Genomic DNA, 15,603 nt, shown 5'->3' with positions numbered 1-15,603 from the left:
TGCTTTTGAGCTGTGGTGTTGGAGAAGACTCTTGAGAGTCCCTTGGACTGCAAGGAGATCCAATCAATCCATCCTAAAAGAAATCAATCCTGGGTGTTCATTGGAAGGTCTGATGTTGAAGCTGAAACTCCAATACTTTGGCCACCTCATGCGAAGGGTTGACTCATTGGAAAAGACCCTAATGCTGGGTAGGATTGGGGGTGGGAGGAGAAGGGGACGACAAAGGATGAGATGGTTGGATGGCATCACCGACTCGATGAACATGGGTTTGGGTAGACTCCGGGAGTTGGTGATGGACAGGGAGGCCTGGCGTGCTGCGGTTCATGGGGTCGCAAAGAGTCGGACACGACTGAGCGACTGAACTGAACTGAACTGAACTGAATATTAAAAAAAAGGGTACTAATATTGATAGATTTCTAAGACATGTTGTTGAGGAAAATAAAGTTTAGAAAGATTATACATGCATGCTATTGTTCTAATTAATCTACACTTGATAAACAATAATGTATGTGTTTGTGTATATGTGTGTGTGTGTGTGTGTGTGTGTGTGTGTACATACATACATACATCTCTGAAAAGATATGGACTAAAATCATAGCAATAGCTACTTGCTGAGAAAGGGATAGAGAACAAAGATTGGAGTGTCTATTAAAGTACTCTCTCATTTGTGTAACATGATAATTTTGAATGACATTAATAGGAATTCAAAAGAAATTTTTGAAGAAATTTGAGTGGAAATGTGGAGCAGCTTAAACTTGTGATGATTTCTGGGACTTCCCTGGCAGTCCAGTGGTTAAGATTCTGTATTCATAATGCAGAGGAAATGGGGGTTCAGTCCCTGGTCAGGGAACTAAGATTCTGCAAGCCATACTGCAAAGCCAAAAAATAAATTTGTGATGATTTTTATTTATTATTTTATTATTATTATATTTTGTATACTTGTATGAATATACTATTTGTTTTTTATTTAATATTTTATTTACTATTATTTTGATTCTTTTCCAAAAGAATCAATAAGGGCAGGATCATGGGACTCATATGTTACATTATATATCTGAGGGCCTATTTGCTTCACTAGGCTAGGTGTGCTGAGAGTAGAATTCTTTCACTTCTAGCAACTAGCACAATGAAGAGCAAAGAGAATTGTAGGTTAATAAACTCATAAATTCATCAACTCATTCATTCCAGAAATATTTAATAAGCATATACTCTGTGCCCATAAAATAAATTAGGGAACACAACAGAAAGAGTTTACAATCTAAAAATGAAAGAATAAATGAATGAATGAATAGATTGGGAAAAGCCATCTAAAGATCACCAAATCCACTCAAAAACAATCTCCCAAGTATATAATTAATCTATTTTTAACTGAAGTATAGTTGGCTTAACAATTAATCTGTTTTTTCCTCCCAGTTTTACTGAGATATAATTAACATACAGCACTGCATGTTTAGGCTATAAAGCATAATGATTTGATTTATATACACCATTTCATAATGATTTCATCAAATCATTATGCTCTGGTGACTCAGACGGTAAAGAATCTGCCTGCAATGCAGGAGACCTGGGTTCAACCCCTGGGTTGCGAAGATCCTCTGGAGAAGGGCATATCAACCCACTTCTGTATTCTTGAGTGGAGAATCCCATGGACGAGGAGCCTGGTGGGCTCAGTCTGTGGGGTCACAAAGAGTCAAACACAACTGAGTGACTAACACTTTCACTTTCTTTCATTTTCACACCATGAAATGATGATCACGATAAATTTAGTGAACATCCATCATTTCAAACAGATACAAAATTAAAGAAATAGGAAAAAATGTTTTCCTTATGATGAGAACCTTTAGGATTTACTCTCTTAACTTTTAAATATAACATACAGCAATGTTAATTACATTTATCATGTTGTACTCTACACCCCTAATACTCATTTATTTTATAACTGAAAGTTTCATACCTCTTTATTGCCTTTTTCCAATTCCCTCACCTCTGGTAACCACAAATCTGATTTTTTTTTCCTAGAGTTAGCTTGTTTTTGAAGTATAATTGACCTCCAACACTAGTTTTTGTTATATAAGACAATGATTCGCCATCTCTATACACTTAAAACTGGTAACTGTGAAGTCTAGGTATAATATGTCACCATACATATTAACAGTTGACTGTATTCCCCATTGCATAACTTTGACTCATTTATTTTGCAACTGGATGTTTGTACGTCTTAATCTCCCACATTTATTTCTTTCCAATTAATCTACTTTTGAGAATTTCACAGCTTAGAAATTTCACTATCCGGTAATCATTTCCATAGATATGGATAAATTTTCTCAATTCTATGTCCATTTTCTTTCTGTGTTTTTTTTCTTTTAGTTTAGGCTTCCTGTACATTTATATTTTAAATTCAGAAACAGTTTAGTAGTTTCTCTTCTGGATTATTCTTTTGCAGTAAAATAGTTTGCTTAAAATATCTATCCTTTAACCATGTCTCACAGCATTTCTGCAAAGTTTTACTTAATGGTGCTGACAATTTCTCACAACAGTATTTCTCCCTACATTTTAACAAATGTTTTCTATATATTTTTTGCATGATCTCAACTATAGAAGCAACTATTTCTGGTGCTTCTAACAGAAATCCAGACAAGTATGCTGGGCAGTATTTATATAATAGACACACTAACAAAGGTGTTGAGCAACTTGCCTGAGGTTACACAGCTAGGAGCTGGTGGTACCAGGACTAGAACACAAATCTTTTGAGTTCAAAGCCAAGATTTGCTCAGGCATCATGCCTACACACTTAGTCCAAAAGCTCTGTGGCAAAAATAATTATCTTAAGGAAGCAGGTTTATTTGAAAGTTGAGACAAAGGCAACTCAAGATAAAGCACATAAAGCAGTAAATTTGCATGCTTTCTCCACGCCAAGGTGTGTTAAACATCTAAATTGGAGTTATGCACGCTCGGTTAATACCTATGGCTTCTTTATGCTTACCATTGAGATTTCGATTCATGAAAGCAGTAACGACAACAGCGAAGACAGTTTCTTAAGGCTTTTCCTGCACTTCTGTGCCCTCTATTTGATCATCTGCCAAGGTTTGTGAATAGTGCCAAATCAAACAGCACAGCATCTCTATGAGGCTCCTCCTGGGAGTTGAGGAATTCTGCAGTTGGAGCACGGGGTAAGATATAAAAGGCACAATTATAGTCTTCTTTGAAGAGTTTAGAAGCAGACAATGTTAATCTATTCTTTTGGAATTTCTAGTGCTAACCTCCCTTCACTGAACTGCCTCTTCAGTTTCCTGTGCTTTTCTGGTTGTCCTGCATTCGTTTAAACATCTTAAAATGCGGAAGGATACAGTGATTCGATGCTTTTGAGTTTTCTCTATGAGAAGACCATACATAAGTATCAAAGAAGGAAGCACACGATTTCCATTCGCAATCACATTTATCTAAGAAAAAGTTTTCTCATTCTGATCCTATACATAAATCTCTAATGATCTCCTCTTTCTTTCTTATCTTTTCCTGGCTTCATTGTTAGGAAGATTGTGTTAGCATGTCAAGTGTGATTATATTTTATTTAATGGTAATTAATCACAGAAATTGTTTTGACAAAATTTAAATTTTCTCTTCAAAGATGCTCCTGTTTGCCATTTAACCTACTGATTTTCTATTTGGCTTCATTCAACAAAGTACTTCAGTGGCTAAATCTTCTTGAGAAAGTTAGCAAAATTTGGGATACTGTTATAATAGCGTGAGGCCAGTTACAAACACAAAGATACACTTTAATATTTTAGTATAAGACCCCCTCAAAAAAAAACCACAAAAATATTTGTAGTTTTACCATCAGATCTCTAATTTTTTCTTACAAAAATATACATTTTATATTCATGTTTATTAGCCAGTATTTTCTATAGAAGAGTACTAGTCTTCACCATACACACTAAAAGGAATTTTTTTTAAAGTCCTGAAATCTGGAGTTTAATTTGGGGTTTTTGGGTTTTTTTTTTTGGCCACACCATGTAGGATCTTAGTTCCCCAACCAGGGATCAAACCTGGCCCCCTGCATTGGGAACACAGAGTCTTAACCACTGGACTACCAGGGAAGTCCCTGGAGTTTACATTTTAGTTATGTGGTAAGACCACCAGATCCATTTCCTTTCCCTGGGCGTAGCACTAATCTACATTTCTCTATCCCTCCTAGGGGAAGCTATGTGATGTTATTATCATGGTACAGGAGTGGAGGATATTGTCACTTGAAGGCTCAAACAGTGAAGAGAATGTCCACCTTCTCCACACTGTGGTTCCCCAACTGTAAGGTGGATTGTGCAGGGAAATGATGCAATAAAGATGGCACAGCTTTTGAAAGCCTCTCTCCTTCAATAACTCCACACAGCAGTTACCAAAGACCTGCAATGGACTGTGGCATGAGTGAGAAATAAACCTTCATTGTATTAAACTCCTATGTGTCAAGGCTTGATTGTTACAATAGGTAACTTCTGCAGATTAGTATCATCCATTTATGTTCAATTTCTGGATATGTCTCCTTTCAATATGGTGTTAGAGTGGATTTTTAATCTTCAATTTAAAGAAAAAAAAGTAAATGACACGCAATATAAACTTCCTATTTGTCAAAAATATTTTGAACACACAGAAAATAGAAATATCCAATAAATATTCAAGTACATTTTTTTTCATCTCCCAAACTCCATTTATTAGAAAGCTACTGGAGAATGTCCTCTACCAAAAAATGAGGTTTTGAATCAAATAAATACTTATATGAGGTCCAGGATTCAGAAGACCCAACACAAGACAGATTCAGAAGGAATACTGAGATAAAAAGTAATGGGGATTCAGGCCAAGAGAACACTGAATTCACATTGTTAGAGAAGTCTGCAGGAGTGATTTCTTCAAGAAGGCAACCTTAACACCTGACACCCAATGTACCAGAAGATTTTGAAAAGAGACTTACGTAATTAAGGAAGTGTTTGGGTTTGAATTACTGTTCAGTTCAGTTCAGTTGCTCAGTCAGTTCTGACTCTTTGCAACACCATGAGCTGCAGCATGCCAGGCCTCCCTGTCCAACACCAACACCCGGAGCTCACCCAAACTCATGTCCATTGAGTCAGTGATGCCATCCAACCATCTCATCCTCTGTCGTTCCCTTCTCCTCCTGCCCTCAATCTTTCCCAGCATCAGGGCCTTTTCAAATGAGTCAGCTCTTTGCATCAGGTGGCCGAAGGATTGGAGTTTCAGCTTCAACATCAGACCTTCCAGTGAACACTCTGGACTGATCTCCTTTAGGTTGGACTGGTTGGATATCCTTGCAGTCCAAGGGACTCTCAAGAGTCTTCTCCAACACCACAGTTCAAAAGCATCAATTCTTCGGTGCTCAGCTTTCTTCACCGTCTAACCCTCACATCCATACATGACTACTGGGAAAACCATAGCCTTGATTAGATGGAGCTTTGTTGGCAAAGTAATGTCTCTGCTTCTTAATATGCTATCTAGATTGGTCATAACTTTCCTCCCAAGGAGTAAGTGTCTTTTAATTTCATGGCTGCAATCACCATCTGCAGTGATTTTGGAGCCCCCAAAAATAAAGTCAGCCACTGTTTCCACTGTTTCCCCATCTATTTGTCATGAAGTGATGGGACCGGATGTCATGATCTTAGTTTTCTGAATGTTGAGCTTTAAGCCAACTTTTTCACTCTCCTCTTTCACTTTCATCAAGAGGCTCTTTAGTTCTTCTTCACTTTCTGCCATTAAGGGTGGTGTCATCTGCATATCTGAGGTTATTGATATTTCTCCCGGCAATCTTGATTCCAGCTTGTGCTTCCTCTAGCCCAGCGTTTCTCATGATGTACTCTGCACATAAGTTAAATAAGCAGGGTAACAATATACAGCCTTGACGTACTCCTTTTCCTATTTGGAACCAGTCTGTTGTTCCATGTCCAGTTCTAACTGTTGCTTCCTGACCTACAAACAGGTTTCTCAAGAGGCAGGTCAGGTGGTCTGGTATTCCCATCTCCTTCAGAATTTTCCACAGTTTATTGTGATCCACACAGTCAAAGGCTTTGGCATAGTCAATAAAGCAGAAGTAGATGTTTTTCTGAAACTCTCTTGCTTTTTTGATGATTCAGCAGATGTTGGCAATTTGATCTCTGGTTCCTCTGCCTTTTCTAAAACCAGCTTGACCATCTGGAAGTTCACGGTTCACGTATTGCTGAAGCCTGGCTTGGAGAATTTTAAACATTACCTTACTACAGTGTGAGATGAGGGCAATTGTGCGGTAGTTTGAGCATTCTTTGGCATTGCCTTTCTTGGGGATTGGAATGAAAACTGACCTTTTCCCGTCCTGTGGCCACTGCTGAGTTTTCCAAATTTGCTGACATATTGAGTGCAGCACTTTCACAGCATCATCTTTTAGGATTTGAAATAGCTCAATGCCACTCGAATTACTGTCAAGTATTTAGAAAATTAAATCAATATAAAAACACCAGAAGATCATTTCACTCCAGGGTAAACAAAATGCACTGGAAAAGATAAAGTAATCATAGTATACTATGTGGTTTACCTATGAATAGATATCATGTTGCTGTTGTTTAGTCCCTAAGTCATGTCCAACTCTTTTGCAACCCCATGGACTGTAGCTGGCCAGGCTCCTCTGTCTGCTGTATTTCCCAGGAAAGAATACTGTCAAGTACATTTTAAACATAGTAATTAAAATAATAAATGAAACCAATGATATATCACTAATTTATCTATCAAATTATTTTTTAATGATTGTAATTTATATAGGTGAATGCGTAGAAAAATCAGGACTTTTAACTCACTTAGTAGAAGTATAATTTTTGCAATATTTTGGGAGAGAAATTTAGTAATGTATATCAAGATCCTTAAAATGTTCATTCCCTTTCACTCATAGTTCCCTTTCTAAGAATTGATTTTATAGAAAAAATTATTAATGTCATATTGAAGGATGTTTATCTTAGCATTGTCTCTGTCAAAGTTGGACAAACTATAGCTCGCAAGTCAAATTCCACCTGCCACCTGTTTTCCCAAACAAAGTTTTATTAGAACATAGCCGTTACTATTTATTTACATATAGCCTATGACTATTTGTGCAACAGCACAGTTGAGTAATTGTTACAGAGACATTTTGGTCCTCAAAGCTGAAAATATTTTCCATTTAACCCTCTGTAGAAAATTTGTGCCAGCCCTAGATTTGTAATGAAAAATACAAAATGTGTCTAGTATCTAATAATAGAGGAATTAATACATAAATTATGATACATCCTTAAAAACAAAACTACCATGTAGATTTCTTTTAAATGTTTAATAGCTGAAGGTGAAAGGTAAGGAAAGGTAAAAGGAAAAGAGAGAAAGAAAAAAAAAATCATGTACTGTTGAGGATGTTGAAATATACTCTTCATATAGCACTAAATATCCATTCAGTATCATAGTAATCCAAGTCTATGCCCCAACCAGTAATGCTGAAGAAGCTGAACAGTTCAATGAAGACCTACAAGACCTTCTAGAACTAACACCCAAAAAAGATGTCCTTTTCATTACAGAGGACTGGAATGCAAAAGTAGGAAGTCAAGAAACACCTGGAGTAACAGGCAAATTTGGCCTTGGAGTACAGAATGAAGCAGGGCAAATACTAGCAGAGTTTTGCCAAGAGAATGCACTGGTCATAGCAAACACCCTCTTCCAACGACACAAGAGAAGACTCTACACATGGACATCACCAGATGGTCAAAACCAAAATCAGATTGATTATATTCCTTGCAGCTAAAGATGGAGAAACTCTATACAGTCAGCAAAAACAAGCCCGGGAGTGGACTGTGGCTCAGATCATGAACTCCTTATTGCCAAATTCAGACTTAAATTGAAAAAAGTAGGGAAAACCACTAGCCCATTCAGGTATGACCTAAATCAAATCCCTTCAATTATACAGTGGAAGTGACAAGTAGATTCAAGGGATTAGATCTGATAGACAGAGTGCCTGAAGAACTATGGACGGAGGTTCATGACATTGTACAGGGGGCAATGATCAAGACCATTCCCAAGAAAAAGAAATGCAAAAAGGCAAAATGGTTGTCTGAGGAGGCCTTACAAATAGCTGAGAAAAGAAAAGAAGCTAGAGGCAAAGAAGAAAAGGAAAGATATACACATTTGAATGCAGAGTTCCAAAGAATAGCAAGGAGAGATAAGAAAGCCTTCCTCAGTTATCAGTGCAAAGAAATAGAGGAAAACAACAGATTGGGAAAGACTAGAGATCTCTTCAAGAAAATTAGTGATACTAAGGAAACATTTCATGCTTAGATGGGCATGAATAAAGAAAAAAAAAAATGGTATGGACCTAACAGAACCAGACGATATTAAGAAGAGGTGGCAAGAATACACAGAAGAACTGTAAAAAAAGATCTTCATGACCCAGAAAACCACAATGGCGTGATCACTCACCTAGAGCCAGACATCCTGGAGTGTGAAGTCAAGTGGGCCTTAGGAAGCATCAATATGAACAAAGCTAGTGGAGGTGATGGAATTCCAGTTGAGCTATTTCAAATCCTAAAAGATGATGCTGTGAAAGTGCTGCACTCAATATGCCAGCAAATTTGGAAAACTCAGCAGCGGCCACAGAATTGGAAAAGATCAGCTTTCATTCCAATCCCAAAGAAAGGCAATGCCAAAGAATGTTCAAACTACTGCACAATTGCACTCATCTCACACACCAGCAAAATAATGCTCAAAATTCTCCAAGCCAGGTTTCAACAGTATGTGAATCATGAACTTCCAGATGTTCAAGTTGAATTTAGAAAAGGGAGAGGAACCAGAGATCAAATTACCAACATCTTCTGGATGATCAAAAAGCAAGAGAGTTCCAGAAAAACATCTATTTCTGCTTTATTGACTACGCCAAAGCCTTTGACTGTGTGGATCACAATAAACTGTGGAAAATTCTGAAAGAGATGGAAATACCAGACCACCTGACCTGCCTCTTGAGAAACCTGTATGTAGGTCAAGAAGCAACAGTTAGAACTGGACATGGAACAACAGACTGGTTCCAAATCGGGAAAGGAGTACGTCAAGGCTGTATATTGTCACCCTGCTTGTTTAACTTATATGCAGAGTACCTTATGTGAAATGCTGGCAAGTTCTGTCTAGTCAAAGCTATGGTTTTTCCAGTGGTCATGTACAGATGTGAGAGTTCGATTATAAAGAAAGTTGAGCTCTGAAGAATTGATGCTTTTGAACTGTGGTGTTGGAGAAGACTCTTGAGAGTCCCTTGGACTGCAAGGAGATCCAACCAGTCCATCCTAAAGGAGATCAGTCCTGAATATTCATTGGAAGGACTGATGCTGAAGATGAAACTCCAATACTTTGGCCACTTGATGCAAAGAACTGACTGATTTGAAAAGATCCTGATGCTGGGAAAGACTGAAGGTGGGAGGATAAGGTGACGACAGAGGATGAGATGGTTGGATGGTATCACCAACTCAGTGAGTGTGAGTTTGAGTAAGCTCCGGGAGTTAGTGATGCACAGGGAAGCCTGGCGTGCTGCAGTCCATGGAGTTGCAAAGAGTCAGACATGACTGAGCGACTGAACTGAGCTGAACTGATAGCACTAAATGGGAAAAAAAAATCAGAATTCTCAATTATTTTTCCAGTATGATCCCAATATGATTTTAAAAGATATACACAGATACTCAAAACTAAAAGTCAGAAAACAAATGAGGGAAACCAAACAGAAAATGTTAGTGGTTGCTCCTTATGAAATATAGTCTGTCTGCAGGATTTTCTATAACCTTTCTATATTTTCTAAATGTTCTGTTTGTCATCTCCTGTCTACTTTAAGAAGCATAAGTCTTAGGTCTGTCTAAAATTAAATGGAAGAGAGACTAGATTTATAGATTGTCGTTTTTTGAAGGAGAGTATCAGGTAGAAGTTTATCTACTTAAGCAGCTGCTCAGGTGACCTGGGCTTAGCATAATCACATCTGGACAGAAACTGCCATACCAGCCCCTGACCCCAGTGGGTATACCTGCTGCCCTGAACATGCTTTAGAGAAGCCAGGTGTGCTGCAGAGTAACTTTGTTTTCTCCTTGGATTCCTTTGTCTAGATCCATTTAAATCTTTCTGCTTAGCCATGTTACAGTTGCAGATATGTCTTTCTGATTCATCTACCCACAGATCACCTATAAGGATCTGTCAGTGGTAAAATTTTATTAGTCTAGATATGCTACTCCAACTCAACAAGTAGGTTATGTAACCTCCATGTAATTTGCTGAGGAGGGAAAATGCATGCTCAGTGTCATAGATCCAGAGAGAGGAAGGAGACTATTTTCATGTGAACTTACAGCTGCCCAAACAGAAGGAAGCAATTAAGAATCTCAGGTGTGTAGCCAAGAATTCAAACTCCTAGAAAAGGAGTTGACTGGGGAGAGATCAAGGATGACAAGAGTCTATTAAAATAGGATCTATAGCCAAAGAGAAAAGAAATAGTACAAAATATAGATCTTTAATGAGACACCTTTGGTGATGTTCAGATCTCCTTACATATATATATTTATATGCTTACAAAGTGCCAGGCCCCCAAGCTAAGGCCCACACACAATTAAACTTTCACAACAATCCTGTGATATAAAGATTTCAATCATTCTTTTTTTTTTTCCCTCTGTGCCACATGGTATGTGGGATCTCAGTTCCCCAGCCAGGGATAGAACCTGTACCCCAACATTGGAAACACGAAGTCTTAACCACTAGACCACCAGAGAAGTTCCATCATTCATATTTTATATATGATAAAGTAGAGGCAGAATAAAGGTAAGCCATTTTCCAATGGCCATAGTTGGCTAGGGTTGAACCAAGAACCAAACTCAGGTCTCTTTCAACCCAAGACTGCCAGTGTGACCATGAAATCATTAGCCTGCATTGTATTGTCTGAGTAACCCCATATTCTCTCTCTTGATTGTGTGCATTCAGACAAGCTGATCAGAGTCAGTTTCAGAATTGTAGAATTTTCAGAAGGTCAGTTTTTGACTTGAGATCACCAAATCAGATAAAGGAAATGTGCTTTATTTTTTAATCATATTTAATGTTAATGGATTTAAAATGGAATAGTTTAATTGTTATTTTATTTTACTAATATTTATTTTATTATTTTATTTATTTATAAATTTATATCATCATTTGAGGAACTATGCAATATTTATTTTTGGAGCAGTCAATCACAATAGGAAATCAACTTGAACAGTTGAAACTGTGATTTCCAAAAATTTTTCACCATAATCACTACTTAATTATATCATACTACATTTTTTATTATAAATTTATGTAATTCCTTTAAAATCAACTATCAGGCAGCGATGCAAAATGGATTTTTGTACAAATATCTTTGACTAGTTTTTTTTAATTTATTCATTTTAATTGGAGGCTAATTACTTTACAATATTTTAGTGGCTTTTGCCATACATTGACACGAATCAGCCATGGGTGTACATGTGTTCCCCATCCTGAACCCCCTTCCCACCTCCCTCCCCATCCCATCCCTCAGGGTTATCCCAGTTCTCCAGCCCCGAGCTCCCCGTCTCATGCATCCAACCTGGACTGGCAATCTGTTTCACATATGGTAACATACATGTTTCAATGTTATTCTCTCAAATCATCCCACCCTTGCCTTCTCCCACAGAATCCAAAAGTCTGTTCTTTATCTCTGTGTCTCTTTTACTGCCTCACAAATAGGGTCATCGTTACCATCTTTCTACATTCCATATATATGCGTTAATATACTGTATTGGTGTTTTTCTTTCTGATTTACTTCACTCTGTATAATAGGCTCCAGTTTCATCCACTTCATTAGAACTGACTCAAATGCATTCTTTTTAATAGCTAAGTAATATTCCATTGTGTATATGTACCACAGCTTTCTTATCCATTTGTCTGCCAATGGACATCTAGGTTGCTTCCATGTCCTAGCTATCATTAACAGTGCTGCGATTAATGTTGGGGTACACCTTTCTCTTTCAATTCTTATTTCTTTGGTGTGTATGCCCAGTAGTGGGATTGCTGGGTCATATGGCACTTCTATTTCCAGTTTTTTAAGAAATCTCCATGCTGTTCTCCATAGTGACTGTACTAGTTTGCATTCCCACCAGCAGTTATTTTAATATTATTTATTAAGATAAAAAATAAATGCAGGCTTCCTGATGGCTCAGATGGTAAAGAATCAGCCCACAATGCAGGAGACCTGGGTTTGATCCCTGGGTTGGGAAGATCCCCTGGAGAAGGAAACAGCCACCCACTCCAGTATTCTTGCCTGGAGAATTCTACGAACAGAGGAGTCTGGCAGGCTCCAGTCCATGGTGTCACAAAGAGTCGGACGCGACTGAGAGAATAACATTCAACATTCAATTCAGTTAAGATAAAGGCCAAAGTTTAAGATAAAGTGCCACAGAAAATAAAGAGCTAAAAATCATGATGTCTGATGTTAATAATAGCTATGGGTGCATTCTCTAATATTCCCATTGTATTCTAAATAAGAAATTAAAATAGAGATTCGGAGAGATTGAAGTACCAATCAATGCATAAATCCATTGCATAGTTGAATGGCTTTAACTTCTCTGAGAATGATTTTCCTCACCTGTGAACTGAGGCCCCTCTGTACAGTATCCCAGGAGTGTTGTGAGATTAAGTGAAATAGTAGATGTAAATCGCAATGCCCAGGTATAGAGTTTATACCCAATTAAGGGCAGCTATTTGCTTCATAAATAGGAAACAATTGTAAAAACTGGAAATGAGTTCATCAACCTCTACAAAACTACAGTTTACATTGTTGGCTCTGTTTTCATGTTATGCTGTTTTTCTCTGCTTCTCTGTCTTTAGAATTATTTTTAGCATAAATTCTCTGTTTTTTTCCTTTTGGCCCCTTTACTTGTAAAAGAAATGACATACTATAAGAACACCCTGGTGCAGTTTCTCTACTGAACAGCAAAATTGAACCACCATGGTAAGACCTTTGTGTCAGTTCCTAACTGGGAACAGTTTAGAACTTTAGAGCCTAGATACTCAAAGAGTGAACTGCAGACCAGCCAGGATGACACTACCTGGGAACTTGTCAGAAACACAAAATCTCAAGCCCCACCCTGGATTCCCTGAATAAGAATCTAAATTTTAACCAAATTCCCAGGTGATTCACATGCACTTCCAAGTTTAAAGCACCCTACAACAAGCCTGTCTGAAGAGAGATTACTGGGACAAAAAACCAAGAAGCAGCTTAGTTATGTTGCTGTTACGATGGCTATTACATGGGAAGTGCATAGCGTGATTCTTGGCATGTGTTCACTCACTAGACAAGTGTTTATGAGCACCTGTTCTGTGCCAACTACTGTGCTGGTTACTGGGAATAGAAAGTTCAGGAAGAATTGGTCCTGCTCTCATATTTTACATTCTTGTTAAATTTTAATCAACCAGGTTCTCCCCTAGTGTTCTCTGCCTACAGTTAGCACCTATTTTTAACTCCAGGAAATTGACGTCATTAATAACAGCAAACATTCATGGATGGCTTGATCTGTGTCAGGCACAGTGTTGAATACCTTAAATACTGAGGTGACCATCTGCTGTTTTGTCTAGCCCCAATTTTTTCTTGTAGCAATACAAAGCCCCATTGTTTTTGGATGAAAAAGGCATCCCACATCTATTTTTCTGCCCATTTTGTTTTGGGTGGGGCTGGCACAGCCAACTGGTTCCAGGATCAAGTCTATCTGAAAATTCTTCCCCTTGTCTTCAGTCTGAAGTACTTGATTCAGGACCCAGAAATGCAATTCAGTCTTAGGACTTTTGCTGGAACCATGAAAAAAGAGGGACTTTTTCTTTGTAGTTGCTAAGCTGTAATATATAAGTTTGGAGCTTGCTATTTTATTGATCTTCTTTGCCAACACATAAAGGCAGACTACTTGAGAATAAAGCCAAACCAAAGAAAAGCAGAGCCAAAAGTTGGAGAAGAGGCAGATTTTGAATACATTCATTGACTGTCTCCATCCAACCATGCCTAAAGTCAGCCTTGCACTTCCAATTCCTTATTGCATGAACTAATAAATTCTCCTTTATGTTTGAGATGGTGTGAGTTGGATTTTTGTGACCTACAACTGATGATATCTTGACAGCACATGAGTGAAAAATTGTTTTCATTTAATCCTTACAACATGCTCTGGGATAGGTACTATTAATGTACTCATTCTCCAGATGAAGAAACCGAGGTTCAGAGAGGTTAAGTATCTTGCTCAACTATACATAGCTGATAAATGGTGGACTAATGGTTAAATATCAGAATCTCTCATTTCAAAGATTTACAGTTCGTCATCACCATTGTAAATATTGTTTATTAGCTGGAATCATTTAGCTACTTTTGAGAAAGATTGAAAAGAAGTAAATATTCTGGAAACTGTACAGCCCTGAAGGACCACCGAAATAACTGGCCATTGATAACTTCCCATAACTGAACCTCTTTTCACAGGGTTTATTAAAGGCCTCATCTTAATTCAGTCTGTGCAATAACAGGTTGCAGGTTTATGGCTACCACGGTGGGTAATTTACTCTAAGGTCAAAGCCAGCTCAAGGTAAACTTGGAAAATAAAAAAGGTTTGTCTTCATGAATCTTTCAGCTTCATAGTTCTACTCCCATGGTGTTCCATGTTCCCTTTTCCCAACAATGACATTTCACTCTAGCACTCTTTTCTGGAACCTGGTTTTAAAAACTTAAAAATTTTTCACATTAAGATAGTTACAACTGAAAGCAACCTTCATATCTTGAGACATTTAGTTCAAGTGGAAATGAACTAGATTAATAGCAAAAATTTATACTCAGGAAAGGCAAATTTTACTCAAAGTTTCTGCAATTGTAGTACTGACTGCATTTATATAGGAGGCTCAGTCTGAGCTGGTCTGTAAATGCTTTGGGCCTGTGTATAGTCATTACTAAAGGAAGCAACCTTTATAGTGTCATGTCCATTGAAAGAAACTAGAATGTAACTTTCGTGTTTTGCGGAGGAGGTGGGAATTCAAACAAGGGAATGGTCTGAAACTTTGACAGATAGTATGGAAAGGCAAGATGGACAGAGATTTTTGCAAAGTGCCATTTTTAAAATGAGCTACCAAAAGTAGCTCTGAGCAGTAGAATGAAGGAAAAGAAAAAGCACTGGAAACACTTAACACCAGAATGTTGTTACCTTGATTCCAACACCACCACGCCCCATCACCACCACCCCCTCGCCCGACCTCTGTATTGCAGCCACTCCACTTCCAAGACAAATTGTTAATTTGTTGGTTCTGCAGACCGGCTTGCATTTGCCAAACTTAATCCTCAAACATTTTATTCATAGGTGAGGTTAGTTGGAACTACATGAGAAAAATCAAATCTCATCTGCGTGATCCAAGTGTACTTGGAGAAAAATGCAAAGCATAAAAACGTCCTTTCATAGCAGGGGGATTCTTTGCTCTAGTTGTAGTCCTAGCCATGTAAAAAAATGTGTGAATGAATGTATATTATTTCCTCCTTATTTTATTCAGTATAAATATGTATTCATTTACTTATTTATCAAACATTTACCG

The sequence above is a fragment of the Giraffa tippelskirchi genome, chromosome 11, assembly GCF_054371585.1.
Source record: "Giraffa tippelskirchi isolate mGirTip1 chromosome 11, T2T-mGirTip1v1.2.pri, whole genome shotgun sequence".
Lineage (NCBI taxonomy): Eukaryota > Metazoa > Chordata > Mammalia > Artiodactyla > Giraffidae > Giraffa > Giraffa tippelskirchi.
The sequence above is the reverse complement of the archived record's forward strand: the minus strand, read 5'-3'. Positions refer to the sequence as shown.